At 42.4% G+C, this 27476-nt stretch overlaps 1 pseudogene; it reads left to right on the plus strand.

The window, feature by feature from the left end:
* The first annotated feature begins 3913 nt into the window (after positions 1 to 3913).
* The window catches only part of LOC142701777 (uncharacterized), a 135725-nt pseudogene continuing 112162 nt past the window's right edge, over positions 3914 to 27476 (plus strand).

Consider the following 27476-nt stretch of genomic DNA (forward strand, 5'->3'; position numbering starts at 1 on the left):
AAGGAGGTGGAGTCCACTCTGAGATGCTGAGGAATGAAAACCTGACTCTTTTCAGATGAAGATTTGACTCTTTTCTGCTCATTTGCATACAGCGTGGGACCACTGAAAAACTGAATACTAAAGCTACAGAGCTTACTTAGAACATATTTATAGCTTAGATGACAATGATTTTTCACCCACTTTCACCAGGTATTGCTGGCTTTATAGCTAAAATGCTGGTGACAGGTTCCCTTTAAGGCTCATTTGCATAAATATAAAAATGGTCATAACTTGGCCAAAAATGCTCGTTTTTTTAAAAAGAAAACCGTTACTGTAATCTACATTGCAGCAATAGGAGATAGGGGTTTGAAAATCTGGTGACAGAGCCTCTTTAAGTATGAGGAAGCAGCATGTATTTTGCTGTGTGTGCAGGATCTCTGCATTATCTGATCACTTAGCAGTCACATCTTACACACAGACTTCTGCAAAGTGTCACCTGTCCTCCACCTTCTACATTACTCTGTGCTCCTCCTTCTAGACCTGTCCTCCACCTTCTACATTACTGTGCTCCTCCTTCTAGACCTGTCCTCTGCTTCTACATTACTCTGTGCTCCTCCTTCTAGACCTATCCTCCGCCTTCTACATTACTCAGTGCTCCTCCTTCTAGACCTGTCCTATGCTTCTACATTACTCTGTGCTCCTCCTTCTAGACCTGTCCTCTGCTTCTACATTACTCTGTGCTCCTCCTTCTAGACCTGTCCTCTGCTTCTACATTACTCTGTGCTCCTCCTTCTAGACCTATCCTCCGCCTTCTACATTACTCAGTGCTCCTCCTTCTAGACCTGTCCTCTGCTTCTACATTGCTCTGTGCTCCTCCTTCTAGACCTGTCCTCTGCTTCTACATTACTCTGTGCTCCTCCTTCTAGACCTGTCCTCTGCCTTCTACATTACTCTGTGCTCCTCCTTCTAGACCTGTCCTCTGCTTCTACATTACTCTGTGCTCCTCCTTCTAGAGCTGTCCTCTGCCTTCTACATTACTCTGTGCTCCTCCTTCTAGACATGTCCTCTGCTTCTACATTACTCTGTGCTCCTCCTTCTAGAACTGTCTTCTGCTTCTACATTACTCTGTGCTCCTTCTAGACCTGTCCTCTGCGCTCCCCCTTCTAGACCTGTCCTCTGCTTCTACATTACTCTGTGCTCCTACTTCTAGAACTGTCCTCTGCTTCTACATTACTCTGTGCTACTCCTTCTAGACCTGTCCTCTGCTTCTACATTACTCTGTGCTCCTCCTTCTAGACCTGTCCTCTGCTTCTACATTACTCTGTGCTACTCCTTCTAGACCTGTCCTCTGCTTCTACATTACTCTGTGCTCCTCCTTCTAGAACTGTCCTCTGCTTCTACATTACTCTGTGCTCCTCCTCCTAGACCTGTCCTCTGCTTCTACATTACTCTGTGCTCCTCCTTCTAGACCTGTCCTCCGCTTCTACATTACTCTGTGCTACTCCTTCTAGACCTGTCCTCTGCTTCTACATTACTCTGTGCCCCTCCTTCTAGACCTGTCCTCTGCTTCTACATTACTCTGTGCTACTCCTTCTAGAACTGTCCTCTGCTTCTACATTACTCTGTGCTACTCCTTCTAGACCTGTCCTCTGCTTTTACATTACTCTGTGCCCCTCCTTCTAGACCTGTCCTCTGCTTCTACATTACTCTGTGCTCCTCCTTCTAGAACTGTCCTCTGCTTCTACATTACTCTGTGCTACTCCTTCTAGACCTGTCCTCTGCTTCTACATTACTCTGTGCTCCTCCTTCTAGACCTGTCCTCTGCTTCTACATTATTCTGTGCTCCTCCTTCTAGACCTGTCCTCTGCTTCTACATTACTCTGTGCTCCTCCTTCTAGACCTGTCCCCTGCTTCTACATTACTCTGTGCTACTCCTTCTAGAACTGTCCCCTGCTTCTACATTACTCTGTGCTCCTCCTTCTAGACCTGTCCTCTGCCATCTACATTACTCTGTGCTCCTCCTTCTAGACCTGTCCTCTGCCATCTACATTACTCTGTGCTCCTCCTTCTAGACCTGTCTTCTACATTACTCTGTGCTCCTCCTTCTAGACCTGTCTTCTACATTACTCTGTGCTCCTCCCTCTAGAACTGTCCTCCGCTTCTACATAACTCTGTGCTCCTCCTTCTAGACATGTCCTCTGCTTCTACATTACTCTATGCTCCTCCTTCTAGACCTGTCCTCTGCTTCTACATTACTCTGTGCTCCTCCTTCTAGACCTGTCCTCTGCTTCTACATTACTCTGTGCTCCTCCTTCTAGACCTGTCCTCTGCTTCTACATTACTCTGTGCTCCTCCTTCTAGACCCATCCTCTGCTTCTACGTTACTCTGTGCTCCTCCTTCTAGACCCGTCCTCTGCTTCTACGTTACTCTGTGCTCCTCCTTCTAGACCTGTCCTCTGCATCTACATTACTCTGTGCTCCTCCTTCTAGACCTGTCCTCTGCTTCTACATTACTGTGCTCCTCCTTCTAGACCTGTCCTCTGCTTCTACATTACTCTGTGCACCCTCCTGATACAAATTCTCTAGTCCCTTGACATCACAGACTTGTCCCTCTCCTGGATCTCCTTATACCTTACAAACTAAACATTTATATCCCACACACCACCACCTCCTCCTCGTCGTCGTCCCACCCTCTCTCTGATAGTGTCCCTCAAGGGTCTCAGTGTCCTGGGACCCTTACTCCTCTCCATCTAAACCTTTGGTGATATTTACCCCCCTGGTCTTGATGTTCCATCCCTGCTATCTAAAGTGTATAACAGTTATCTCCTCCTTCACCTCCCGCTACCTAAACATCAACATGGAGAAAACTGAATCATCTTTACCCCATTTCACTCCCCCCCCCCTTACCAGAACGATCAATCACAGGTAATGGCTCCACACTTTTCCCCGTCTCACAGGTCGCTGTATTGGGATAACCCTTAATGTCAGACAGCACAGCCAATCGCTTCCCACTTCTTGCTGCCTCCACCTCATAAACCCGTCTCCCCTCCCCCTCCAGAAGTCCGTCTTTCCTCCCCCCTCTAGAAGTCCGTCTTTCCTCCCCCTCTAGAAGTCCGTCTTTCCTCCCCCTCCAGAGGTCTGTCTTTCCTCCCCCTCTAGAAGTCCGTCTCTCCTCCCCCTCTAGAAGTCGGTATTTCCTCCCCCTCCAGAGGTCTGTCTTTCCTCACCCTCGAGCAGACATAAATGCCAGTACATATGCCCTCATCATCCACCGTCTAGACTACTCCCCCATCCTCCTCTGTGGCTTCCCATCTAACACTATTTCACCTTCCTACCCATTCTCACCTCTGCTGCAGGGGTAAATCTACCTCTCCCCTCATTCCACCTCTCGGGTCACTGGTCACCCATTACCTACTAAACTATGTACAACACAGTGCCAAAAAACCGCACAGAAATGACCCCATGTAACCTTACCATACTGCTGCATCATGGGAAACCTCCTGACAGGTTGGGTCATGTACACCCAACCAGCGCTGCTCCATCTTATACACTGCAACAGATGAGGGACCTGTGATGACGTCACCACCATGTGGCCTAGAGGGGCGGGGCTTATCAGTGGAGGTATAGTCCCGCCCCCTGACAGGGACCACGCATGTTACGTGATCATCATCACTTTACACAGCACAGGAGCTACGTCCCCACACAGAGCCCCGCCCCTCATGTTCTTTATTCATCGCTTACTTTTCCCAGTACTAAGCTCCGCCCCTGATACATCGGTCACGTGATGTTAATATTATCATCTGTCCTTCATCCACCACATCGTTCCACTGATAAGCTCCGCCCCTCCCGTGCCGGTCACATGGTGATGACGTCATCACAGGTCCTTTAGCCACAAGCTATTATATTTTGCACTGCTTACCTCCGAACACTCCTTCACTGGTCACATGATACTCATGGCCCTTCACGTGATCGTTATTACAGGTCCTTCACCCACCACGTCTCTCCACTGATAAGCTCCGCCTCCCCTGCCCCGGCCACGTGGTGGTGGCGTCATCACAGGTCTTTCAGCTATTGCCGTGTATGAGGTAGAGAGCAGCGCTGGTCGGGTGTTCTCTCTGTTATCAGTCCCCCCTGTATGAGTGTGTATACCGAGAGCTGTCAATCATTGAGTGACCCCGCCCACTGGACTCCTAGCCGGGATTTAACCCCTCCAGTGCCGGCCTCTTTGGGGTAAGTGGTTATTTCTGGTCTTTGTAGTGGTCGGATGGTTTGTGGGACGAGTCGTGTTTTGTAATGACATAATATTCGGGACATACAACTTATTCACTGACTTTTATACATTTCTTGTTAATGTCGTTCACCGTGCGGTTTAAGGGAATGTTCACACGTAGCGAATACGACCCACAACACGCAAGGAAATCACCCCTAATATTCACCCCAAATGGTGGACGTATAATCCCCCCGAATATCTACTACAGAAATACAACAAGGCCGATCCTCACCTCTCCCAGCGTTACCATAGCAACACGTCCCTGCTCTTCCGGCTGTGTCCAGATGACCCCTATAATGACATGTGACCTCTCCGGCCTGTGATTGGCTGCAGGGGACACATGACGCCTTCTTTTTTATATATGTGTAACCTGCAGCGTTGCTGTGAACACGCGGTGGAGCCGCAGAGGATTCTGGGAACAATGGCGTTTGTTGCGGAACTTGACTTTCCTATACAACTTAATGGGGAAATTCTGCAATAAATGCGCAGCGAATCCGCGGTATAAATCCGATATCCTGCGTGTCTATAATCCGCACCGCAGGTTAACCCCTTAACCACCAGGCCAGGTTCTGTTTCAGTTTTCCCCTCTCCGTTTTCTCAGATCTATAACATTTTCGTGTTTCTCTGTCAGTTCCGCGGTGCGAGGATTAGATTCTGCGGGACGAGTTGTAGATTTTCAGGGCGTCATATAAAGTATCACATAATCTCACTGCAACTGCAAAACTTCTATGTGAGGGAAATGGGGAAAATCTGTGATTCCTCCAAAGTTTGTTGGTTTCTTTTTGTGAAAAAAAAGACACAAGCATTTAATCACACGCTCCCCCCAGCCGTAGGGAGTGCCCTTACCTCCTTCCTGCAATTTCACGTAACTGTACGTTGTGGGATGTAGTCTGTTCCCGCATCCCCACGTATAGTTACATGATCGCTTTAAACTGCCGCCGCACGGGGATATGCAGCGGGACATTATTAAAGACGCTATCTGTGACCGCATAGTAACTAGGGATTCCAGGCCAAGAACCAATCACAGCAGTCCCCGGTCGTCGATAGCTGTGATTGATGCATCAGTGCAGATGGATCCATCACAGTTTAGTATGTCAGTTGGAGGGGGGAGTTTAGTGTAGTCTCCCTTTCACTTCTCTTCGGGTATGTGCACACGATGAGAGGCTTTTACGTCTGAAAAGACAGACTGTTTTCAGGAGAAAACAGCTGCCTCGTTTCAGACGTAAATGCTCCTTCTCGCATTTTGCGAGGCTTCTCTGACAGCCGTAAATTTTGAGCTGCTCTTCATTGACTTCAATGAAGAACGGCTCAAATTACGTCTGAAAGAAGTGTCCTGCATATAATGTATATAAGTGTCCCGCATATAATGTATAGAAGTGTCCCGCATATAATGTATAGAAGTGTCCCGCATATAATGTATAGAAGTGTCCCGCATATAATGTATATAAGTGTCCCGCATATAATGTATAGAAGTGTCCCGCATATAATGTATATAAGTGTCCCGCATATAATGTATATAAGTGTCCCGCATATAATGTATATAAGTGTCCTGCATATAATGTATACAAGTGTCCCGCATATAATGTATATAAGTGTCCCGCATATAATGTATATAAGTGTCCCGCATATAATGTATAGAAGTGTCCCGCATATAATGTATAGAAGTGTCCCGCATATAATGTATAGAAGTGTCCCGCATATAATGTATAGAAGTGTCCCGCATATAATGTATAGAAGTGTCCCGCATATAATGTATAGAAGTGTCCCGCATATAATGTATAGAAGTGTCCCGCATATAATGTATAGAAGTGTCCCGCATATAATGTATAGAAGTGTCCCGCATATAATGTATAGAAGTGTCCCGCATATAATGTATAGAAGTGTCCCGCATATAATGTATAGAAGTGTCCCGCATATAATGTATAGAAGTGTCCCGCATATAATGTATAGAAGTGTCCCGCATATAATGTATAGAAGTGTCCCGCATATAATGTATAGAAGTGTCCCGCATATAATGTATAGAAGTGTCCCGCATATAATGTATAGAAGTGTCCCGCATATAATGTATAGAAGTGTCCCGCATATAATGTATAGAAGTGTCCCGCATATAATGTATAGAAGTGTCCCGCATATAATGTATATAAGTGTCCCGCATATAATGTATAGAAGTGTCCCGCATATAATGTATATAAGTGTCCCGCATATAATGTATATAAGTGTCCCGCATATAATGTATAGAAGTGTCCCGCATATAATGTATAGAAGTGTCCCGCATATAATGTATAGAAGTGTCCCGCATATAATGTATAGAAGTGTCCCGCATATAATGTATAGAAGTGTCCCGCATATAATGTATAGAAGTGTCCCGCATATAATGTATATAAGTGTCCCGCATATAATGTATAGAAGTGTCCCGCATATAATGTATAGAAGTGTCCCGCATATAATGTATATAAGTGTCCCGCATATAATGTATAGAAGTGTCCCGCATATAATGTATAGAAGTGTCCTGCACTTCTTTGACGAGGCTGTATTTTTACGCGTCGTCGTTTGACAGCTGTCAAACGACAACGTGTAAATGACAGGTCGTCTGCACAGTACGTCGGTAAACCCATTCAAATGAATGGGCAGATGTTTGCCGACGTATTGTAGCCCTATTTTCATACGTAAAACGAAGCATAATACGCCTCGTTTACGCCTGAAAATAGGTCGTGTGAACCCAGCCTTAGGATCAGAGCCGTAGCCATTGAAGATAGTACAAGAAACTGTCATAAAAAAATAAATATAAAAGTATATAAAGTAACCCTTGGATCACCCAGAAGCCAGTCTACTGTGCCCTATACACTTGTCCTGTACGTATGGCCTGTGTCCTATATAGGTGAAGTGTGCCCTATATCACCATCCATCTGCGCCACAGAACAGTACCCTTGGTGCCCCATGACTGGCAGCCTCCTGTGCCGCATCCAGCCTCCTGTGCCGTATCTAGCCACCTGTGCCAACGTTTCACTGGCCAGCGTAAAAAACATCAATCCTGCTATTGCCCCATCGCCACTCTCCTGTGCCTGATTGGCACCAATCAGCCTCATCAGCACTCTGTGCCTCCAGTATCACCTGTGATTCTTGTAATTCACTGCCCAGTGGTCTGCGTGTGGGGTGTAAAATAAATTCACCCCTTCATTGCCTCATCGCTACCCTCCTGTATCCTGTGCCTAATTGAGACAAATCTGTGGCCCATACCAAACTTCTGTATCTCATATTCATCCACCTGAGCTTGACACCTTTTACCCGGGAGTTTTTGTAGATCGCAAAAATAATTACATTGGGTTTAGGGAACTAGTTATTGTTCTATAAAAAAAAAAAAACACAAAAAATAACCCACAAAATGCTTTACGTTCGTTTTGACACCTGTGACACTTGTTCCTAACTTCCCTAACAGGGTGTTTTCGCATTTTCGAAAAGAAAAAGCTACAAAGCAAAAAAAACTACAAAAAAAAATAAAAACACACAAAAAAGTTTTACAAAAGAAAAAAAAATAACTAAGCGGCTATGTACTGCCGAGGAGGGGTGTACCATGCTCTTTGAGGAATCTGATTCCGGTAGCGGGATGAAGTGAAATTTTTAGTGTCCTCTTCGTCTAGTGACTCATCTACTGATGAACCGCCATGTAGGCGTCCAAGGGTAGGCGTCAGTAGTGCACAATCACAGCCCAGTACAGCTGACTCCACATGGATCCCCGCAGATAATTTTGTGCCCCAGGTGACTGAATTTACTGCGACTCCAGGCATCAATGTAGATACCGCAGGTTTCAGTGAAATGAACTTTTTCCAACTGTTCTTCACCGATGACGTTGTGAACTTGATGGTGGCGCAAACAAACGTCTATGCGGAGCAATTTATTGCCTTCAATCCAAATTGTTGTTACACCAGGCCCCATAAATGGACCCCCACAAACCCCACTGAAGTCCGCAAGTTCTGGGGCCTTTTATTGAGTCTGGGCATTACCAAAAAACCCACGATATGTTCATATTGGAACAGAGACATCCTTTATCATTCCCCTCTTTATTTTTTTGCCATGCCCAGGACCCGTTTTGAAAGTATATTAAAATTCCTTGACTTTGACAATAATAATGAGTGCCCACCCCTAAATGACCCCAATTATGATAGACTCTATAAAGTTAGGCCATTAGTTGACCACTACAACTCAAAATTTAGCCAGGTTTATACCCCCCAAGAATGCCTAGCAGTGAACGAATAGTATAGGATTTGCTCCACCCCATACTGGACCACGGATACCACTTGTAGTTGGAAAATTCTTACAACAGCGTCCCACTCCTGAAGTGCCTTGGTGCTAGGGGCACACTAGCATGTGGCACAATCCGGCGAAATCAAAAGGGTCTCTCCAAGTCCATTATAGAAAAGACACTGCGCCGTGGGGAAAGCTGTTTGCTCGGAAATTTTAATGCTAGTAAAATATAAAGACAAGCGTGATGTCTTTGTTTTGACCACACTGCATGCTGATCGATCCACCCCAGTTCCAGTCAGAGGAGCCAAGAGCAGACCACAAAGCCTGTGTGCATCCGGGACTAAAACCAATTCATGGGAGGGCTGGATCTTTTGGCCCAGGTACTGCAGCCCTACAGTGCCCTAAGAAAACCTAAAGTGTGGTATAAAAAGTTGGTTGTATACCTCACCCAAGTGGCACTCTCTAACGCCTTTGTTCTCTACAGAACAGCCAGCAATATGTAGAATTTCCTGGGATTTCAGGAAAAAAATATAAAAAAACAGATTTTTGGAGACCTGGAAGGAGAGGGCAGCAATGAAGGTAGCAGCACTTCTGGGATCTCCAGAATAATACATGGCCAGCGTTTCCCTGAAGTGCTCCCCCCCCCCCGCCACAGAAGAAAAACAAAAACCCCAGAGAAGGTGTCGAGTTTGCTCAAGCAGAGGGATTAGGAATGACACCACTCACTACTGTATGACCTGTCCCTCTAAACCAGACCTCTGCATCGGAGAATTCTTCCGTTTTCATCACACCTCTGTTGATATTCATTAAATCAAATTTTTACTCCTCCGTTGACATCACATCCATTCCATTCATTTCTTTAATACCCCCTGAGCATTTATTTTCCAAATTAATATGATATTCCAATAAAACCACCCCCGTCCCCAAAGAAAAAAAACTAAAAATGTCCATTATACCCCTAGATGAATACAGTGCTTTGGAGGGTGTAATTTTATTAAATGAGGCATTTCTTGAACTTCCTTTTATGTTCTGGAGCCTCTGCAAACATAAGGTGTTGCCTAAAAATCATCCAAGTAAAGAGTAGGCCCTAAAAACCTCCTGGAACTGTAAAAGTCATATATGGTGTATGTATGTATATCTTCAGTGGCACAAGCTGGGCATAGCATATTGGGCCCTGAAATGGCATAATGGTGGGAAATTTGCAATTTTCACTTTGCACCATCCACTGCACATAAATTCTGGAAAAGACCAGGGTTTAAAATGCTCACTAAACACCTGCTAGAATTCCTCGAGGGTTGTAGTTTCACTTTTTGGGACTTTCAAATGTATTGGCGCTTCATGGGTACTGCAAATGTGACATTGTGCTCAAAAACCATGTTCCAAAAACAAAATGATGGGCCTTCCCTTCTGAGCCCTACCGTGTGCCCAGGCAGCCCATAATGGCCACATATGGGGTATTGCCCTTATCAGGAGAAATTGCATAACAAATTGTGGGGTGCCTTTTCTTTTATTACCCCTTGTATAAATGAAAAATTTGGGGATAAATCCACGTTTTATTGGAGAAAATGCAATTTGCGTTTTCACGGCCTAGAGTTTTTAATTTCTATAAAACACCTCTTGGAGTCCAAATGCTCACTACACCCCTAAATAACTCCCTTAAGGGGAGTAGTTTCCAAAATAGGTTTCACTTCTTGGGGATTTCCACTGTACTGGTACCTCAGGAGCTCTGCAAACGCGACATGGTACCTGAGAACCATTCCAGCAAAATCCTGTGCCCTGCCGTGGGTCCAAACAACAATTTACTACCACGTATGTGCTATTTCCGTAATCCGGAGAAATTACTTTACAAATGTTGTGCTGCTTTTCACCTTTATTCCTTGTAAAAATTAAAAAAATTCTAACATTTTTTCAGAACAAAAGTAGATTTTTATCTTCACAGATTAATTCCAATAAATTCAGCAAAAAACTTGTTGGGTCAAAATGCTAACTATACCCCTAGAAAAATTCCTTGAAGGGTGTAGTTTCCAAAATGGGGTCACTTTTGGGGATTTTCCACTGTTTTGGTCCATCTAGGGCGTTGCAAACGCGACATGGCATCGGAAACCATTCCAGCAAATTCTGCGCTACAAAATCCAAATTACGCTTCTTCCCTTCTGAGCCCTGCTATGGGTCCAAACAGCAGTTTATTACCACATATGGAGTATTTCCATAATCGGGAGACATTGCTTTACAAATGTTGTGGTGCTTTTCTCCTTTATTCCTTGTAAAAATTAAAACATTTTTTCAGAACAAAAGTAGATTTTCATCTTCACAGACTAATTCCAATAAAATCGGCAAAAAACCTGTGGGGTCAAAATGCTAACTATACCCCTAGATAAATTCCTTGAGGTGTGTAGTTTCCAAAATGGGGTCACTTTTGGGGGTTTCCACTGTTTTGGCACCACAAGACCTCTTCAAACCTGATATGGTACCTAAAATATGTGGGATATTTCTAAAAACTGAATCTATTGCAGAATCTGGGAATGAAATATTGAGCTGAATTTCTTGGGTAAAACCTTCTGTGGTACAAAAAAATAAATAAAATGAAATATGTAAATTTCACCTCTACTTTGCTTTAATTCCTGTGAAACGCCTAAAGGGTTAATACACTTTCTGAATGCTGTTTTGAATACTTTGAGGGGTGCAGTTTTTAAAATAGGGTGATTTATGGGGATTTTCTAATATATAAGGATTTTAAAGACACTTCAGAACTGAACTGGTCCCTAAAAAATAGCCTTTTGAAATATTTGTTTGAAAATTTGAGAAATTGCTGCTAAAGTTCTAAGCCTTGTAACATCCTAGAAAAATAAAAGGATGTTCAAAAGAATGGTGCAAAGATAAAGTAGACATATGGGAAATGTTAACTAGTCAATATTTTGTGTGGTATTACTATCTGTTTTACAAGCAGATACATTTAAATTTAGAAAAATTTAAATTTTTGTTAATTTTCTCAAAATGTTGGTGTTTTTCCACAAATAAATATTGAATTTATTGACCACATTTTTTTGGGACATAAATGGACAGTGATGTCAGGAGTCCCCAGGCAGAGCATCACAAGCACTCTGCCCATGGACTTTGGCCCAGGGAAAGCTCCTGACATCTCCGTCCATTTATGGACAGTGACTTCAGGAGTTTTTCCAGGGCCATTCCCTAGGTGACATATCCCACTGCATGCCATAAAGTGGGATACGTTTTGGCTGAATTTAATAAAATCCGGGGCATCAACCGGTCACTGACTGCTCCATGGCTCCACTATATGTGGGTCATGGAGCCACCAGTGGCTCCACATCGCCAGCAATTGTCAGGAACAGACTGGTACCATTTGTGGGGGGAGGATGGGACAAGATACCATCGGGACCCTATTTTAAAACTAGTTTCCTTGTTGGAAAAATAAAATCATCGCTTCCACTGTATGTCCGTGAATTGTTTATATAACTCACATTCCCAAGCTTTGCAATATGAGGGGAGCTGTTGTGATCGCTGGGAGAGAAACAGATGGTAGAGTGTGGAAACAGTATGTTTAGGAGGTGTGAAGGAGGTACACATACATTCAAAGTCAGTCATTTTGCGATGCAGATTCGCATGTTTTTTCGTAGTACTTTACATGTGTTTCAGCTGGTAATATTCGTACAGATGGCGAGCGGATGGAGTGGTAATAATGTTAACGGGAGTAGGGAAAAGTCAGAAAGGACATGTTAAAATGTAGAGGTTGCTGGAGAGAGCTGCCGAGAATGTTGAGCTCGGCCAGGGGGAAAGTTTGGTTTGACAGTAATTGGGATTAATTGGCCCGAAGCATCTATGAGGGATCCACCGGCCCCTGCTGATAGTATCGCTGTAAGGGTTTGTGAAACAGTGAAGGATATTTGAGATGTACCTCTTTTGGGTGAGGTCTGTGTCCAAGGGAGGGTGGAGAGAGCGCTTGGGCTAGGGGTACCTATAATTTTCAAGTGGCGGTTGTGGAAAAGATCAGGAATGTGTGAATGAGTTGCTGCAAGATAATAGGGACGAAAATCCGGCAGACCTACCCCACCCGCATCTTTAGGGTGACTTAAAGCAAATCTGTCACTAGTTTATTAATGCCCTACCTCCTAACTTATCTAATAGGGGCTATGATGCTGATAACTACAGTGTAATTTTTTTTTTTCAAAAACTTTTATTATTTGCAAAGTTATGAGCATTTTTCTAAATATACTAATTTGGCTATATTTACCAAATGGAGGTTACTCTTTCTTTTCACTCTAGGCGGTGTAATGTTTTCTGTATTACACTGTCCAATCAGCGTCATACAGTTCTCTTCCCAACATAGCAGCACAGCATAGTATACATCTTCCATTCCTGACTGTGTTTTCATCTGGTGATTCCTCCTGTTGTTTCACAGCTAGAGCTGCGATCCTGGAGCTATATGAAAGATGAGAATCTTATTTTTCATATGCCACCAGTGTCACGATCTGTGGGTATGTGGACCCACTTGGCTGTACCGCCATAGTGGTATAGCAGCTGGCCAAACAGGGTACAAAGTCAATGTCTATAGTTTGGATAAAGGTACCTGTGGAAATACAGACAGTAGCGATGGTTTAGGCTCGGATGGAACTCTGGTAGCAGGCAGACAACAGGTGCGGTGAAACACAGCGGGTGTAGCAGGCGACACAACACGACTCCAACTCTGTACAGCACAGAAGCACAGGATACAGGTAGCTGAACGGGAACACTGGGAACTGGAGAACACTCAAGATCATTTGCAGAGACAGGCACGAGTAGGTACAAACAACGCTCAGGCAATGAAGGAAGGCTCAGGGCCCTTCTTATAGTCCAGGGTGATCTGGGAGCAATCAGCTCAATCTCACACATGTGTGCGCTCTGGCTCTTTAACTCCTTAGTGACCAGCCCATTTTAGGCCCTAATGACCAAGCTATTTTATTAGTTTTTCTATAGTTGCATTCAAAGAGCTATAATTTTTTTATTTTTTCATCTACATAGCTGTATGAGGACTTGTTTTTTGCGGGATTAGTTGTACTTTTTAATAGCACCATTTTTGGGTACATATAATTTTTTTATTAACTTTTATTAACTTTTTTTGGGGGGATTATAAAAAAAACTGAAATTCCACCATTGTTCTATGCGTTTTTAAATTGACGCCGTTCACTGTGCGGCGTAAATAACATGTTACCTTTATTCTATGGGTCGGTACGATTACGGCGATACCACATATGTAGAGTTTTTTTTATGTTTTACGACTTTTGCACAATAAAAACTTTTTTGAACTAAAATTATTTGTTTTTGCATCGTCGCTTTCCAAGAGCCGTAATTTTTTTATTTTTCCATCAATGTAGTTATTTTTTGGGCTTGTTTTTTTGCGGGACGAGACGTAGTTTTGATTGGTACTGTTTTGGGGTGCATGGGACTTATTGATTCATTTTTATTATGACTTTTGGGGGGCGATGGAAAAAAATTTCAATTGCGCCATTGTTTTTTGCGTTTTTTGTTTACGGTGTTCACTTTGCGGTTTAAATGACATATTAACTTTACTAATTGAGTCATTACGGTCGCGGCGATAACATATATGTGTACTTTTATTTATTTTTTACACTTTTACTAAATAAAACCACTTTTTATGGAAAAAAAAAAATATTTATTTTTTTACTGTCATTTTTATTAATAATCTTTATTTCACATTTATTACTTATTTTATTAGACCCACTAGGGGACTTTACGGTGCGATCTTCAGATCGCTGCTATAATGCTTTGGTATACTTCGTATACCAGAGCATTATTGCCTGTCAGTGTAAATCTGACAGCCAATCTGTTAGGACGTGCCTCCGGCGTGTCCTAATAGGCATATTTCCAGGGCAGATCTGGGGGCTTTTATCAAGCCCCCGGCTGCCATGACACCCCATTGGAGACCCGCGATGGCATTTGCGGGCCGCCGATGGGTGACAAAGGGAGCTCACTCCCTCTGTAAACAAGTCAAATGCCGCGGTCGCTATTGACGACGGCATTTAACAGGTTAAACGGCCGCGATCGAAGTAAACTTCGATCGCGGGTGTTGGAGCAGGAGCCCAGCTGTCATCAGACAGCAGAGCCCCGGCTCCAGCCTGCACGGGATAGCCGTGCAGCACTTAGACTGGGCCAACGTGAAAAGGCGTCGGCCTAGCCTAAGGCCCCTTAGTGACCAACGTGAAAAGGCATAATGGTGGTCACTAAGGGGTTAAGGCTGGACTGAGCTCGCGCGCGCACCCTAGTGGTCACTGCAGGACAGGACGGCCGCATGTGCTGGCATCTCTGGAGAGAAGGGCGTCGGCAGGAAGAGAAGAGTTCGTGGTCATCGACCGCGGACATTACAACCGGAACCGCTGTTCTAGGTGGTCCAAAGGTGGAGATATCGCTATTTTAATTGATCACCCCTTCCCTCCAAGGCTCAGTCTCTCACACTGTGTGTGAAACAGCTTCAGGCTGTTAAGACAGCGTCAGAGGCTGTGAGGTAGCTCTACCTCAGAAGAATCGCTGCTGTTACCTCCCAGTTGTCTAAAAAAGGCTCATTTACATATTTAGAAAAAAAGCTCATAACTTTGAATATAATAAACGTTTTGGGACATAATTTTCACTAGCATTATCAGTGTGACAGCGCCTATTAGATTAGCTAGGAGGTAGGGAATTACTAAACTAGTGACAGAGCCTGTTTAAGGACCAAATAAAGGATCCAAAGTATCTTTAAATGCGGGGCCAAAAAGAGGAAGGGATGGAGATTGGGATAGTCTGCAGGAGCTGTAATAATCTTGGAAGAAGTGTAATTTTAAAAATGTTTATCCTCCCAAATCAAGAAAATTCCCGTTTATTCCAGGTGTTCAAGTTTTTTTGAAAGTTAGTTCGCAAAGGGTGAAATTAGAGTATGTAGTTGGGAGAGGTCAGCAATAATTTGTATTCCTAGGTAGGTTAATCCCTTAGAAGGCAACGCGAATGGTAAGTTAGTTTTGAGGGTGGAGACCACTGGGGTTGGAAGTAAAACATTGAGGGCTTTCAAATTAGAAAGATTACTTTTAAAGTTAGACCCGCTTCCAAAGCAGGGCAACTCCGACATCAGGGAAGGAAGAGAGATGTGTGGGTTTGAGAGGTAGATCAGTAGATCATCTGCAAATGCCGAGCACTTATTTTCTACTCCACCTATGAGAATGCCTCGAATGTCCGGGTTGTTCCGAATGGAAGCCATAAGATGTTCCATGACAAGCACATAGGAGAGGAAAAAGAGGGCTGCCTTGTCTAGTGCCATTATGTATGGTGAAGGGTTTGGAAAGAGAGTCATATAGTTGAGCAGAGGGGCATTGATAAAGGACTAGGATTTTTACAGTAAAGTCCTATACGTGTAAGAGCGGGCCAAGAGATTGTCAAATTCCTTTTCGGCGTCTAGGGATAGGATCATGAGGGGGATTTGTTGGGAATGGGCATGATGTATGATGTCCAGGGACTTGAGCATGTTGTAGCGGGCTTCCCCACCAGGCACAATCCTACTTGAGCAGGATGTATTAACAGGTTCCCGAACGCTGGCTGTATATATACGGCCAGCGGTCAGGGTCTCTGAAGTCCGCCGTATAGACTAATTACGGCGGCACTTCAGAGACTGTGCACGTGCGATCGCGTGCACACAGCTCTGTGCCCTGGCTGTTGCTAACAGCCATGGGCACTGGGCAGAATGTCAGGGGCCAATCTTTTGGCCCCTGAACATGTGATCGTTGTGACAACCAATCACAGCGATCACATGCATTTCTGCGTATAAAACAGTGTGCACGCGATCGCGTGCACACAGCCCTGTGCCCACGCTGTTACCAACAGCTCTGGGCACTGGGCAGAGTATCAGGGACCAATCTGATGGTCCCTGAACATGTGAACACAGCGACCACATTTGTTTTATTTTTACTTTTCTGGCAGTAAATCTCCTGCCTCTTTTCTTCTCCTCAAACATTGTTTCAGTTTGAGGAGAAGAAGAGACTCGAGAGAATTGCTGCCAGAAGAATACAGTGAAAAAAAAATACAGTTACACTATAAAACAGTCTCTGTATAGATAGATTGTATAGATAGATAGAATCTATCTATCCATCTATCTTTTTTTCTATCTATCTACCTTTCTTTCTTTTATTCTATTAGAATAGGCAGGTAGGGAGTATATATCCACATATATATAATATATATAGCAATAGCGGTTTATTTTTTTGTTAGCAGTAGTGTAGATCTATATACCAGTTAGTTTGTGTGTTTTATAAAAAAAATAAAAAAAAATTGGTTTAGTTAGTGTTAGTGACGTTATGGCGAGGAAGTTGTTTAGCGCCGAGGAGGCATACGCCATGCTGTGGTCTGTGTCGGAGACCGCATCAGAGATGGCGTCAGAGATGGAACCTGTTTTGGGCAGTGACGATGACAGAGTCACTTCAGGTTCATCTTCAGGGGACGTTGTCCCTGATGCAGTTGAAACTGCAGAACATGAAAGTGCAGGGCCAAGTAGCGCTGTAGCACGGGACAGCCTGGTCCCTCCAGTCCAGGCTCTTGTATGGGCACCTGCCCCATCTTTTGGGCCTAGAATCCACGGATTTACTGCCACTCCTGGCATAACCGTGGACAATACAAATTTTGTCCAAATGGATTACTTCCATTTATTTATAACGGACGACATCCTAAATCAGATTGTCCACGAAACAAATTTATATGCCACTCAAAATATAAGGCAGAAACCTTCATCCACCCATGCCAGAGATTGGACGCCCACCAATTTGCAGGAATGAAAATTTTTTTTGGGGCTCACCCTAAATATGGGTATTGTCAAAAAGCCCTCCATTAGGTCTTACTGGTCAACAAGACCCGCCCAAGCCACCCCAGTATATTCTGCAGTAATGCCCAGGTCTTGTTATGAGACAATAATGAGGTTCCTCCACTTCAACGACAACGCACAGGCCCCCCCCAAGTACCGATGCAAACCGGGATCGGTTGTTCAAAATAAGACCGCTAATAAATTCCCTGAATAATTTATTTCTGCAACTTTACACCCCTGAGCAGAATGTAAGTGTGGACGAATCCCTCCTCAACTTCCATGGCAGACTTCGCTTTCGCCAATATCTACCTTCCAAAAGGGCAAGATATGGCGTTAAGCTTTATAAACTGTGCGAAAGAGTGGGAGATAATGCAGCCTCTGCTTCACAAGGGGTACCACAAACCAGTGAGCGTGTCCGAATATAACAAGTACATGGGGGGGTGGATTTAAGCGACCAGGTTTTACAGCCCTATTTAGTAAAGCGAAAAACGAAAACCTGGTACAAAAAAGTGGCCATTTATTTGTTACAGGTGGCCATCCACAATTCATTTGTGCTCTACAAAAAAAAACAGAGGCAGAGACACATACCTGGATTTCCAGGAGAAAATTATTGAAGGCCTCATTTTTGATGTTCAGGACACCAGAGAATGCCCCCAGTCTGAGGATGTCACGCGACTGACTGAAAGACACTTCATCAGTCGGATTCCCCCAACACCAACCAGAAGCAACCCCCAGAAAAAGTGCCGCGTCTGCAGAAAAGACGGGCACCGCAAAGATTCCCGATATTTCTGACCCTCATGTCCCTCGCAACCAGGCCTGTGCATTGAGCCATGTTTTAAAAAATACCACACTGTTCTGCATTATTAGATTTTAGTTAATTTGTTGAAAATATATTTGCCCTACATTACTTTTTTATTTTTCCCCTGATTTTACTCCAAGGGTGAGGGAGGGAATGGGTGGGGGGTGGATGTCATGTTTGATGTTTTCTAAAGTTCATCTGCTGGATAGCTCCATTTGCATAAACCTGCAATTTCTTATTTTAGAAAACCCCCAAAAAATAATTCCCATTATACCCCTAGATGAATATTTTGGGATTTCTGCTTCAAGAGCAGATATTTTGGACGTGTTATAGAAACTCTGTTGAGTTTTGTAAAACCAGCTTTGAAAAAAAGCGATTTGTGAAATAAGCTTATTCAATCGTCCGCCCTCCTACATCTCTGTGATAATAAGGCCCACATATTTGGTATCCCCATGCACAGGAGAAGTGGCAGAATGTGAAAGGAGATTAATTTTGGCCGTGGTCTATACTGTGTGTGAAAAATGCTGGTATAAACTGACGCATTTGCAAAAAAATTGCTAATTTTATTTTGATCCATCTTATTCAAGAAACTTTCAGAAGAAAACTGGACTTGCTAAAAATAAAATAAACCCCTTGAAGGAAACCTTGTGGGGTCTACTTGTGTGAATATAGTCATTTATGGGGTGTTTCTAATGTTTCAGCAGCATTACACCCCCCAGAATACAGTATGCGGCTATAAAATCAAATGCAAAATTCCTGGACCGAAAAGGCCAAAAAGCCTCCTTTTATGCCAAGCCCTGGCACATGCCCGCACAGTGAATAAGGCACACATATTTGGTATCCCCATGCATGGGAGAAGTGGAAGAATGTGAAAGGAGATTAATTTTGTCCGTGGTCCATACGGTGTGTGAAAAATGCTAGCATAAACTGACGCAATTGCTAAATTCTTGCATTTTTTTCCAATTTTGCCCACTTTAGAGAAAAAAATAAAAATGATATATACTGACAAATGCTACTAAAACAAAGCCCTATCTGTCCTTTAAAAAGAGTGTAAAATTCAAAGATGAACTTTATTCACCTGCAGAGTTATAGTCATCTAAAGAAGCGCATAGCAAAATGTTACAATTTGCTCTGGTCATTTAGCTGTAAAACAGCCTAGTCCTTAATCGGTTAAAGTAGGTAAATGTTTATTTAATCTATTGGCCAAAAGTTTGGCATCAATTTTGAGATCCACATCATGTAAAGAGATGGGTCTATAACTGGCGCATAGCATTTGCTCTGGTCATTTAGCTGTAAAACAGCCTAGTCCTTAATCGGTTAAAGTAGGTAAATGTTTATTTAATCTATTGGCCAAAAGTTTGGCATCAATTTTGAGATCCACATTATGTAAAGAGATGGGTCTATAACTGGCGCATAGCTGGGGATCCTTGCCTGGCTTAGGGAGGACAGCATTATGCGCAACGGTGGAGTTAGCGGTAAAAAGGATCTCAGGGGAGATTGAGTTAAATGATTAGAGCAGGAGGGGGTGATAATTGGTTAACTAAGAGTTTATAAAATTTCTCAGTGTATCCATCTAGGAAAATTCTTCCTCTATATCTGTTATGGTTTCCACGGGTAGATGGGGGAATGGAGAGGGAGGAGAGTCATGAAATCCGGATGGTGAACAGGGAGGGGGGGGTGGGCGAACATTCTAAAGATCAGAGTAGAAACTATGGAAGTTTTTAGCTATTTCTGGAGTGGTGTGGGCTATGATACCCGTTGTAGACTTAACAGTAGGAATCTGAGATTAAGAGATTCGGCCTCTCAGTGCTCTGGCCAACATGCGCCCACTTTTATTGCCATATTCGTAAAATTTACTACAGCAAACCTGTAAAGTTTGTTTATGGGCTGAGTCTAAGAGACGCCTGGCCTCTTGTTTAGCATTCTGGAGGTCCCGCAGAATTGAAATAGAGAGCGCACGCTTGTGGGCCAGTACAAGAGAGGAGATTTTCTGTAGGGCATGTTTAAGGGTATGAGATCGTTCTTTTTTCAACTTGGGTGCCATGTATGAGAGCGGCTCTTAGTACGCATTTGAGGGCATCCCGTTGCACTACGTGGGTGGTAGTGTCTTGGGAGTGATCGGATACAAAATGATTGATGGTTTGCTTCAGTTCAGAAAGGCAGACCTCGTCTAGAACTAAAGATTCATTCATTCTCCATATCCAAGAGCCTCTAGTGAGGAAAGGAAGTCGTAAGGTGCAGAATACTGGGGCATGATCCGACCACAATATGTTACCTATTGATGTGGAAACCACCCAAGGAAGGGTATGATGTTGAAGAAGAATATAGTCCAGACGACTGTAGGTACCATGTGGAGGAGAGTAAAAACTATAATCCCTATAGTAGGGATTTGGAGACGCCATTTGTCGCACAGTTGAAGGCGAAGAAGAGCACGTTTGACTCTTTTTATGGAATTATTAGCTATACCAGAGGGACCAGTGGAATTATCCAGAGTCTGGTCTAGGGTTAGATTGAAATCTCCAAAGTATCACAGTGCACTGGGCTAGAGGAAGGGCTATATCTATAAGGTCCATTAGAAAGGGGACTTGGTTGGGGGTGTAAGCATTAACTATAGTGAACTCTCGGCATCCCATTGTGAAGACTAGTATTATATATCGGGCCCCAGGGTCAGTTGTACAACTAATGATCTGGTGGGTAAGAGATTTATGAATGGCCACTTCAACTCCACAGGACCTTGAGAGTGGATTATTGTTTAAGTGCCAGTGTATATGAATTTTTTGTTTACTGGTGGCTGTATGGCCTTCCTTAACCCCTTCAGGACTGAGCCTGTTTTGGCCTTCAGGACGAAGCCGATTTTTCAAATCGGACATGTCACTTTATGTGGTAATAACTCCGGAATGCTTTTGCCTATCCAAGTGATTCTGAGATTGTTTTCTCGTGACATATTGTACTTTATGTTAGGGAAAAAATTTGTTCTATAAATTCAATATTTATTTGTAAAAAACACCAAGATTTAGAGAGAATTAGCAAAAATTTGCATTTTTCTAAATTTAAATGCATCTACTTGTAAAACAGATAGTAATACCACACAAAATACTTACTATTTTATATTTCCCATATGTCTACTTTATGTTTGCATAGTTTTTTGAACATTCTTTTATTTTTCTAGGACGTTACAAGGCTTAGAACTTTAGTAGCAATTTCTCATATTTTCAAGAAAATTTCAAAAGCCTATTTTTTCAGGGACCAGTTCAGTTCTGAAGTGGCTTTGAGGGCCTTATATATTAGAAAGTCCCCATAAATCACCCCATTTTGAAAACTGCACCCCTCAAAGTATTCAAAACAGCATTCAGAAAGTGTTTTAACCCTTTAGGCGTTTCACAGGAATGAAAGCAAAGTAAAGGTGAAATTTACAAATTTAATTTTTTTTTTTACGAAAATTAATTTGTAATACATTTGTAATACAAGGTTTTACCAGAGAAACGCAACTCAATATTTATTGCCCAGATTCTGCAGTTTTTAGAAATATCCCACATGTGGTCCTAGTGCGGTGATGGACTGAAACACCGGCCTCAGAAGCAAAGGCGCACCTAGTGGATTTTGGGGCCTCCTTTTTTTAGAATCTATTTTAGGAACCATGTCAGGTTTGAATAGGTCTTGTGGTACCAAAACCGTAAAGACCCCCCAAAAGTGACCCCATTTTGGAAACTATACCCCTCAAGGAATTTATCTATGGGTATAGTTAGCATTTTGAACCCACAGTTTTTTTTGCTAAATTTATTTGAATTAGTATGTGAAGATGAAAATCTACTTTTTTGTGAAAAAACGTAAAAATTGTAAATATTTACAAGGAATAAAGTAGAAAAACACCCCAACATATGTAAAGCAATTTCTTACGATTATAGCAATACCACATATGTGGTAATAAACTGCTGTTTGGACCCACAGCAGGCCTCAGAAGGGAAGGAGCACCATTTGGATTTTGAATTTCTGATTTTGCTGGAATAGTTTTCAGTGCCGTGTCACGTTTGCAATGCAGTGGAGGGATGAAAACCGTGGAAACCCCCCAATAGTGACCCCATTTTGGAAACTACACCCCTCAAGGAATTTTTCTAGGGGTAAAGTTATCATTTTGACCAAACAGTTGTTTTGCTGAAGTCATTGGAATTAGTCTGTAAAGCTAAAAATCAACTTTTTTTCTGTAAGAACTTAGACATTTTTAATTTTTACAAGGAATAAAGGAGAAAAAGCACCCCAACATTTGTAAAACAATTTCTCCTGATTACGTAAATACCCCATATGTGGTAATGAACTGCTGTTTGGACCCACACCGGGGCTTAGAAGGGAAGGGGCACCATCTGGCTTTTGGAGCTCAAATTTAGCTGGAATAGTTTTTGGGTGTCATGTCGAATTTGCAAAGCCCCTGAGAGGCCAAAACAGTGGAAGCCCCCCAAAAGTAACCCCATTTGGGAAACTACACCACTTAAGGAATCTATCTAGGGGTATAGTGAGCATTTAGGCCCCACACGTCTTTTGCAGAATTTATTAGAATTAGGCCGTGAAAATTAATATCAACATTATTTCCAATAAAATGTTGAATTTTTTCAATTTCACAAAGGATAAAGGAGAAAATGCACCCCAACATTTGTAAAGCAATTTCTCCCGAGTACGGCAATACCCCAAATGTGGTCATAAATGTTTTTTCATTAGAAAATAAATTAACCCTTTCCGGACTGATCCATGTTTTGCTTTTTTCTTTTTCGTTTTTCCTCCCCGCTTTCCGAGAGCCACAATGTCTTTATTTTTCCGTCAATAGAGCGGTGTGGGGGCTTATTTTTTGCGGGACGAGCTGTAGTTTTTATTGGTACCATTTTTTGGTACATAAGACTTTTTCAGCACTTTTTATTACATTTTTTGGTAGAGCGAAGGTGACCAAAAAACTGCGATTTTGCCATTTAAAATTCTTTATTTTTCATGGCGTTCACCGTGCGAGTTCAATAATGGTATATTATAATAGCTTGGACTTTTACGGACGCAGCGATACTAATTTTGTGTATTTTTTTTATTTTTTTACATTGCTTTAGAGGAAAAAATATGAAAAGGGTTTCTTTTTGGACTTTAAATATTTATTTAATTTTTTCCACTAATAATAACTATTTACTTTTGTTTTTACATATTTTATTAGTCCCCCTGGGAGACTTGAACCAGCAATCGTTAGATCACTGGTAGAATACATTAGTATTGCAGTATATTGTGATTTTTACAGGCTCCTGTAACAGCGCGATCGCTGTTTCTGTCCGTTAGTCCCGGGTATCAGCTGTAATACACAGCTGACACCCGCAGCGTATGGCGCGGGCTCAGCGCGTGAGACGCTCCATATATTACCCCCCACACCACGACATGCTATTAAGTCATGATGCGCGAAGGGTTTAATGCGCAGCCGATGGTGGAAAGTGAAAATTACAATTTTCCACTGAAGTGCCATTTTAGTGCACTATATGTTGTGCCCAGTTTGTGCCCCAAATACCACAAATAAAATATTAACAGGGTTCTCCCGGGTATGGCGATGCCATATCGGTGGACATAAACGGCTGTTTGGGCAGACTGTAGGGCTCAGAAGGGAGGGACGCTATTTGGCTTTTGGAGCGCAGATTTTGCTTTGTAGAAGCTCTGGCGTTTTGCTGGTATTTCAGTTTATAATGTGGGGGCAAATGTAGGTTGGGCAGAGTACATCAGGGGCATAATAAGAGGGTATAATAATGGGGTAAATAAATAATAATCTGCAGATATGTGGCCGGTGTTGCACTTATATTATAAATGGCGCCCGATCTTATCCGCTTTTGGAACGCTCTGCACATTTTGTATCGCCATATTCTGGGAGCCGGAACTTTTTTTATTTTTTCACCACCGGAGCTGTGTGAGGGCTTATTTGTTGCGGGACAATCTGTAATTTTCATTGGTACCATTTTGGGGTACATGCGATTTTGTTGATCACTTTTTATTCCATTTTTCGGCAAGCAAGGTGACCAAAAACCATCAATTCTGACAATGATTTTTATTTATTTTTTACAGCGTTCACCCTGGGCTATAAATGACCATTATATTTTATTCTGCGGGTCAGTACGATTACGGCGATACCATATGTATATAGGTTTTTTTATGTTTTGCAGCGTTTGCGCAATAAAATAACTTATTTAGAAAATAATTTATTTTCTGTGTCACCATATTCTGAGAGCCGTAACTTTTTTTTATTTTTCAGTCAAAAAAGCGGTGTAAGGGCTTGGTTTTTTGCGGGACGAGTTGTAGTTTTTAATCGGTATTATTTTCGGGTACATGCGACTTTTTGATCACTTTTTATTGTCCCATTTGGTCAGTTCCTGAGAATGAAGCGGATCTGCTCCTCTGAGGAAAAATTCGAAAAACAATCACAAGACCTCAAAGAAAGATTCCAAGCAAGGGGATATAGTCAAAGGAGTATAAAACAGGGATATAATCGGGCTAAAAAAACCGAACGAAAGAACCTCTTACATTCGACAGGTAGAAGAAAGAAAGATCAGATGGATAACAAAATCAGATTTATTTCCACTTTTAACAACCAGTTGCAAACAATGAGATCAATCCTAGAGAAACATTGGCCGATTTTACATACAGAACCTGTATTCTCTAAGGCCCTACAAACTAACCCTCAGATGACGGCCAGAAGAAATAAAAATCTGAAAGACATACTAGTTAAGAGCCATTATGTACCTCTACAACTTAACCCCTTTTCCTCACGAGGTCCCATTCAGGGCTGTTACCCCTGCGGTGACTGTGTGGCATGTGCCAACATAATAAGGACAACCTCTTTCACTTCCGTTAAAAACGGACGCCAGTTTAATATCCTGCATTATATATCATGCAGCACGACCCATGTTGTGTATTACGCAACATGTGGATGTTCAAAGGTCTATGTTGGCCTTACCTCCAGACAACTTAGGGTCCGCGTCCGTGAACATGTGAGGGATATCCTGGCTGCGGAAAGAGTTAGTGATCAGTCATTGTTGAAGACGATACCAAAGCATTTCAAATTACACCATGGATGTGACCCCAAAACCTTTATGGTGCGGGGCATAGACATGGTACATTGTGGTGTCAGAGGGGGTAATGCGATTAAGATTCTAGCACAAAAAGAGTGCAGATGGATCATTACCCTTGGCACTATGACCCCTTCTGGTCTAAATGAAAAATTGAGCTTTTCTCCCTTTTTATAAATCATATCCATCCACTGCAATCTGTTGCGGTTTTTAGGCGATTTTATGTTACAATATATATCCGTCCTACCTGTAAAATGTGACTAATTTTCTGTCCCCACGTCTATGTTTAGATCTGGTCGTATTCTTTCTATGAGGATCTTTCTTTGTTGGATGACCATGGTTTTACTGGAACGAATGGGAATACGATTACTCGATTGATCAATTAATAACAGACATCAGGATGTAAAATTAACATTGTGTCCTAATATTGTATACCCATTATGTCATGAAGTAAGATTGTGGGATGGTATCCTCTTTTGAGGAATATCACCCTTTCCCCTTCTCTTGGGAGAATTATACCCCTTAAAATTTTCCTTTATATTGATACTCACATGTATACCTGTAATTATATGTCTTTTATAGTGTTTTCTTATGTATTCTTTTTATCGCACTCATCAGTATATTCATCATACTGTCATATTATTAATATCACTATTATTTCTGTTTGTAAGTATGTAACATTTATTGGCGTGCACCCCCCCTCCTCATTCCCTTCATTCCCTCCCCCCCCCTCCCCCGTCCCTCCCTGTTTTCTTTTCATTTAAAACTTACACTTTTATGTCCGAGCGCATTGGTCTCGGTCTTAATTAATTTATTACCCTTTCACTACTTTTATATATATTCTTTCTTATATATATTTTTTTTTCTATTATTGTTTACATGTCACTAACTATTTATGCATATATGCAGTATTATCACCAACCCCCCCCCCCCCTTCTTTATTAAATTCAGGTTTACTGTCTCGGCGACGAAAATTCTAACATCTGAGGCAGTCATTTACTGTTCCTATATAAAAAATTAAAAAAACTCTCCCTAGAATGTACCGTTCAGACTATCCCGGGCTCTTAAAGCATCATCCAGTAAAAGATAAATCGAGTTGATATAATACAGACCGCATCTTGGGGTTGAGCATGAGCAGAGATGTCGGACACCTGTCTCGGTCCCCTCTCTTCTGTACGCCGGCTGTGCGCTTGCGCGGTCTCCATGGAGACGCGTCTTTGGAGACACGCGTGCGCAGCTAAGGCGTGACGACAGGGGACCGAGGTCTCGTGATCTTTGACTTAAATCTCGCGCATGCGCCGTGGACCACTGATGAGGGCTGATACCCGGAACTTCATTTCCTTCCCTCTTTTGCGATTCGTGACGGGGGACACTATAAAAAGGTGGACAGGATATAGCCTAGATTATACCCCCTGAGGAAGCTGATACAGCGAAACGCGCGTTGGGGTGGCTATTTTCTGCACGTGGATCACGACTATTACCTCTTTAACCATGGGTGAGTGCTTTCTTTCTGGCTCTCTCTGGTGATTCCAGATGAGTAGCTTTGCATACCCCGTATACCTTGCATACCTATTGAAGCTATACTTGGACTGGATGGTACTCTCTTTTCCCGGGGATTCTCTGTATGGTATCTTCATTTGATACTAAGATTTGATGTTTTCCCTTCGAGCATTATCGAGGATGTCCAGATCTGTTAGATATGCATTTGAGAAAAGGGCTATTCTTATGGACCCCCTTTCTCTGGAATGATATAGACATATTGGATTCATATCTGATAGACAGCAGTTCTTCTGTAATTATTAATTACTATATTGTACTTCTGCATGCTCCTCTACCATTTATATCCAATTATGCCTAGGTCCCCATGGTTATGTATTACTCTTACGTGACCCACAAGCAACTTCTTCTTTTTAGAAACCTCGCCATGTCTTTTATCAATTTGTTTGATGTGTAATTTATGTGTAATAAAATTCATCTTTTCTACTTTACATATTACTTTAGGACTCTTTCTTTTCTCAATATATGCTATATTCTGAGAGCCGTAACTTTTTTTATTTTTCAGTCAAAAAAGCTGTGTAAGGGCTTGTTTTTTGCGGGACGGGTTGTAGTTTGTATCGGTACAATTTTGGCGTACATGCGACTTTTTGATCACTTTTTATTGTATATTTTGTGAGGGCTGGTGACCAAAAAATAGTGATTCTCGCTTTGTTTTTAATTTATTTTTTTTGCGGTGTTCACCGTGCGGGAAAAATAATATTATAGTTTTATAGTTGCGGTCGT

This window comes from Rhinoderma darwinii, chromosome 1 (assembly GCF_050947455.1).
Source record: "Rhinoderma darwinii isolate aRhiDar2 chromosome 1, aRhiDar2.hap1, whole genome shotgun sequence".
NCBI lineage: Eukaryota > Metazoa > Chordata > Amphibia > Anura > Rhinodermatidae > Rhinoderma > Rhinoderma darwinii.